Genomic DNA, 6,277 nt, shown 5'->3' on the forward strand with positions numbered 1-6,277 from the left:
GGGGCCACCAGACACCCCCAGGCACTGTTTTCTCTGTTGAAGCAGTGGTGGGGATTGGGACAAATTTAAGACAACTATCCAGTAATTAGATTTTATACCTGGAAAATTATAACAAATTTATAATTTTTTTCATATATAAAATCTAAATATTGGAAGGGCCATCTTAAATTCAGGACTTTCTTAGATTTGAGTAAATATGGTATTGAAAGTTTTTGGTGCATCTTTCACCTGTGTCATGATTTTGGTTTGTCATGATTTTGGTTTGTAGTATGGAGGGCTTGGAAATCTCATCATCTTTAGCATAGTAAGTAACTGCAGTGTAACATACGTAACTGTGTATTTTGTAACTGTTAGTAAATGCCGGTGGGACTTGCACCCTCCGTATCAGGTAGCAGATCTGTGTTATCAAAATCAATTTTTTTCTGGCTTAAATTCAGGGATCTATTGCTTGCAAGTTTTCACATGGGTAATCAGAAGCCCTGAAGGTGCCTCTGTATTGTGACTCCTCTGACTTTGACCCTGAAAGAGCACTACATATTGACTCTGTTGTTGAAAGCAGACAAGTTAAAAGAATTCCCAAATCCTGAATTTTAGAGGGGCAAAGTACCACAAAGGGTATTCATGGTACTAGTCTGAACTCAAATACCAGATGTATGCGCCTTACTTTGTTAACAAGTGTGACAACAACAAATCTTTGTTTTGCAATTTGATTGTCATATTCTAGCCTCACTTTATACCAAGACAAGAAAAAACTAAGCATGCGAGAAAAGAAAACATTCATGATGATTGGACACGTGCCACTTAATGTTACTTTATTTATATAAGAATGTAGAAAGGTCAGACTGCACAAAGATTATGTAGGTGCTCCCAAATGAGGTTTTTTTCAAATCCAGTGCAGGAAAGCATGTTTATATTTGGACCAAAAGAACTCTGACAATAGTAGGTCTTCTAATAAAATAAAGTATTTATTTCAAAGTGAGAATAAAAATATGAAGCCAGCTTGACTGCCTAACAAGGAATAGAGTAAAAAATAAAATAAAATAGATAACAACTACAAAATGATTCACTATGAGTGGTTGCTTGTTTAGCAGAGCAAAAAATTTAGCTTTTCAAATGTTAAGGTTTGGGGAAGAAGTGGAGGTGAAATTTCCAAGTTGCCTGCAATGATGGAGTTTATCCAAGGGGAGAAAGAATATACCATAGGCTAAGTACAGACAGTCAAAAAGCCAGCGGTTGAATAGATTAAATATTTGCAGGTTAGACTAAGCTGTGTAGATTAAACCAATAAGCAAGTGAACAGATATTCACTTTTGATTCCAGAAATGCATCCATGTGCTGCAGTGGCTCAAGCCAGAAGCAGGGGATGAGGTGTGGGGGAAGGGCGAGGGGAGGGGACGCTAAAGCACACCTCCCTGCTTGGTTGGGGCAGAGCGGGGTTTGCAGGGAAGGTGCGAAGCATCCTGGGATGATGGGGGACTGTGAGTTTACTTGAATCTGGAGGCGATCTGGGATAGAAGTTCAATAAACCAATTTAACATAAATCAGTTAAGTCTGATATTACATCCAACCAGGTTTATCTTAAACTGCTTTCAGCCATCTTGATCACACTGGGGGAGGGAGGGCTGCTTCCCAGGGCCCCGCACTTGATTGTGCTGGGGACAGGAGGCAGCCCAGCCAGGCTGCTTCCTGGGGTCCCATGCTTGATCATGCCAGGGGTGGGAGGCAGCCCAGCTGGCAGGAGGCAGAGATCAAGCACAGGGCGGGAGGCAGCTCAGGAGCAGGAGGCAGCCTGGTGCAATCAAGAGCGGGGCCCTGGAAAGCAGCCCAGCTGGGCTGCCTTCCGCCCCAGTGTGATATAGTGCTGGGGATGGGAAGTCAGCCCAGCTGGTCTGACTCTCCATTCCCAGCGAAACTCAAAACGGTGTCAAAACAGCCATTCTGTTTCGATGGAATGGAACAGCTGTTTCGACTCAAAATGAAATTCAATACAAAACACTGTTCCCTCGAACCATCGAAACTCAAGGCAAAATGGAATGGTGCCGTTTCGCACAGCCCTAATATATACACACATTCATATATTCATGTATATACACACATATATTCATATATATACATGCATATATACACATATATTCATATACACACACACAGAATACATCTCTCTTATAATTTTGGAGCTGGGAAAGAAGCTCACTGGAAGCAAATACTGACCATTTTCAGAAGAGTCTGACTTCTAAGCCCTAATGCATGTCATTGCAATTACATTCAAATAATATAATATAATAAAAATGATCTTCCATACCAACATTTATACCGTTGATCTTAAAGCATTTGCAAACAAGTGAGACACGCATTAATGAAATGTTTTACACATACAAAAACAGAACAAACAGCTTAACTGACTTTCACACAGCAAGCCTATGGCGGAACTATGAACAGATCCTAGGAGTCCTGACTTCTGACTCCTCTATTCTAACTGCTAGATAACACTTCTTTGGCAACAAACAAAGCTCATTTGGCCTTATATTACTGTCAAAGGCATTTCTTGAGAAAGGTGACTTGTGGACTTACACCTGAGGACAGGCATCTTTTAGTCAGCAGAACCTCCCTAAACTAAAAGTTTCAAGCCTCATCTCCATGAGCAGCTGGTCTGTTAAGGTACCTCCCTGGCTATTTATGAATGGTCTCATTCCCAAGCCTATAGATAGAAGCTGGGAAGGAGGTCAGCCACTCCTTTGAAGACTGGCTTCTAAAGGCCTCTTCAAACTAGCAGAAGCACAACATGGATTTCTGTAGGCCCTGGGGTAGGTGTGGGGGGTCTCTCTTTGATGACCAGCCATGACACTACTTCTCCCTAATTGATCCTCAAAAGCCAGCATCTCTATCTCCCTCGTTCTGCAGCTTGTTCCTTTAAGTGAGGCATAGGGGCAGACAGGTAGCTTGATACCTGTAGAGGAAGAAGAAAAGGGGAATTGAGATGGGTCCCTGGTTAGTGCTGTAACCTTGGACTTCAGATACCTAGCTTAAGTTTCTTACTCCACAAGGTCTTTCTTGTACCAGTCATTCAGCCTCCATACTTTATAAAATGGGGAGAATGAAATTAGTCACAGAACACAGAAATATATAAATAATAAAACCAAGCATAATTTGCATTAGTTATAAATAAAATCCCAAAATAATATTAGTAAATCTAATTTGAGGAAAATCTCTGAACCTCAAAAAAATCAACCTTGTGTGGGGTGAATATGTGGCAGTATTGTTTTTGGACTTCTGTTTCTCTACAATGCCTACTCTCCACCAATATCTTCAGATGCTTCTTCCATCTTTATTTAATTATAGGATCATAGGAAAGTAGGGTTGGAAGGGATCTTGTGAGGTCATCTAGTCAAGGCCCCTACTCAAGACAGGATCTCCCTGACTAAACCATCCATCAAGTATCTGTCTAACCTGCTCTTGAAAATTTCCAAGGATGGAGATTCCACAACCTCTCTGGGTAGCCTATTCCAATGCTTAACCACCCTCATAGTGTGAACGTTTTTTTAACATCCAACCTAAATTTCCTCTGGTGCAGTTTAAGAACTTCACTCCAGAACTACAAGTCTAGTCCTGTCCCCTACAGCCACAGATGATAGACTATTTCCATCCACTTTATAAACCACCCTTCAGGTATGTAAAAGACTATTATCAAATCCACCGTCACCCCTCCCCACCCCCACAATCTTCTCTTCTTCACACTAAATAATCCTAGCTCTTCCAGGACTGATGTTGGTAAAAAAGTCAGTATAAAGTCCCTTCTAAATGGATCTGAGTTATACAAGCCTTTCCATATTGCCATGCTATAGGATTCCTTTACCTTGTGAGATCCCAATTCACAGATCTCTCAAGACCTGGCAACTGAGTTTTCAACTTTAAGGATCTTCTCAGCCAGTCGTTTTGTGACCCAGAAAAAATTCATTTTTTCTTTCTTTGACATTTTCTTCCATTATTTAAATTACTTGCTAAGACTTGTAAAACCCCTGAAACGTGTAAAACCATCTCCCATGCACTCTATGCTCCTTGGCTATGTATTGTTTAAAAATTCTGATGCAGTTTTGAATCCCTTGCAAAATCTGTAAATCAATCTGTTGAAAATATAGGTGGATTTAGAATTTTGAAAAGGGCAGACGATGAGGTACATTATCACATATAAAACAAAAGTTAAAAATAAACTAGAAGCGTTACTGATGCACTAGGGAAGTAAAGTTGTATTATTCAATATAAAATGGAAGCAAAAACAAACATAACTTCATTGGAATGAGTTAAAAAAACCCAATCAGTAGGCCTGTGAAATAGGAGCTTCATTACCAGGAGCAGCTAACAGACAGCAGAATTGCAGAACAAAGGATAGTTTGATGGTGGAACATCAAGACTATTAAAAAAAAGAGAGGGTTGTTAACACCCGCAGAATGAAGAGCTCTAACTCAGCTGCAACTCAGAACAAGTTTTGCAAAGCATTCTAAGTTATGTTACCCCCGACCAAACAGAAGTTCACTGTTGGTTCCAGGGGAGAGGGGAATGCAGCTGCAGCTGGGAGCCTGCAGCCAGGTTCCTGAGGCAATGGGCAGGGCTCTCTGCCAGTGCTTGCTGATTTCAGAACGGGAGGGCAGTGGAGGGGGCTCATTCTTGGGGCTCCTCAGCTGGTGCTGAAGGGTGGGGTGCATGAACTGGAGATATTCCTCCCATTCTGAAAACGGTGACAGGCTGGGAGCTCGGCAAACACAACTTACAAAAGATGCTACATTTTGTAACATCTTTATCTGATCCCTCATGCAATGAGGGATCAGATTTTCACCCAATCGGCCATTTTAAAGTTGTTTACAGCCATATACTTGTTTTTGGTCACAGTTGTAAACTGCTTTTTGTGGCCAAACCATGCAAAAATTGTAACTTCTGGCTGCACCTAGAATGAGCCATGGAGTCAAGTGACTCCCTCAAAACTGCCTGACCAGAAATGCTGCTGCCACTTCCATGCAGTTGGTTTTAAGCTTTGGGTGAACCAGGAATGAAAGGGGGATGCAAGTGTACCAGTGCACCCACTCCCAGATCTGCCCCTAGTTGAAAACCTTATGCCACAGTACTTGGGCAACATCTACAGAAGTTTTTTGATCTTCTGGAGGATGGAAAAGAGGGGATTAAATCCAGGAAGACTGTTTTTGTGATTAAGTGAAGCCTAATTTTTACTTAAACTCAACTAGACTAATTACTGTGACAAACCTGTATCAGCTATAGATATTTGCACAACCGTTTGAACCCCACTGCTTTCACAGATATTCTCCCAGGGATGAATTTGGCACCACCTGATCTTAAGTAGGAAAAATGCCATTGAAAAGAAAGAGAGTAACTCTGCAGAGTTAATCTGTTTTTAAGAAAGAAAACTCAAATTTATTTCGAATCAAGCTAATGTAGACATGTGCCCACCTCCACAGAACCAAGGCATACTACTGAGATCTTACCAATACTCTTTTGACCGTTCTTATTTTGCAAGGTTGCTGAAATGTCTAGAGAGCAACAGCTGTCAGGCTATCCTATACATTATGGGCACACACTGAGGTAGGTTTCAAAATAAAGCCATGCAGATAAACAAAAAGATACACAGCAAAGTAAAAAGTATTCTGAGACTCCCTTAGTGACCAATAAATGAAAAAAACTACAGTATCTCATTTCCCAAATCTAATTCTACAAGCCATTTCCTTTTGCTCTTAAATTTTAGAAGAATTTGCTGTTTAAACTGAACTTAAAATGGAACTAAGCACATCACAGTTTAGAGGAGAAAGAGACTAAAAAGATAACAAATAAAGTGCTTTTTAATTGTCTTATAAAATACACTGCTTGACTTATAATGTGCGGGCTGGAAAGTATTCTATACAATTCCACGCTTAAACTGCTTTTATCACTTCAGAGCATGAATTTAACAGCAAAGCGCTTTTGAGAATTCTTTAACTTTCCATTAAAGTTGTACTGTATGCACTTTCTTAGACTAGGGCTCAGCAAACCCACTCCTGCACCTCCATCCATACCCATCTTTCGCAGTTGAGTGACTTGAGTTCAGCATGCAGTAGGAATTGCAGTCTGCGTATTGTGCATTTAATCCTTTAGCTGATTCTAAGCATACATCAGCCCATATTAAAAGAGTATGCTGCATATTTGTGAATATCTTATCAGACAAACTCTTATAAGCTTAGCAGTTACAACTGGGGCCAAACTATACAACGCCACCCCCCCCCCTCCTCACACTACC

Source organism: Gavialis gangeticus, unplaced genomic scaffold, assembly GCF_001723915.1.
Source record: "Gavialis gangeticus isolate Ggan-Ray unplaced genomic scaffold, GavGan_comp1, whole genome shotgun sequence".
In the NCBI taxonomy this organism is placed as follows: domain Eukaryota; kingdom Metazoa; phylum Chordata; order Crocodylia; family Gavialidae; genus Gavialis; species Gavialis gangeticus.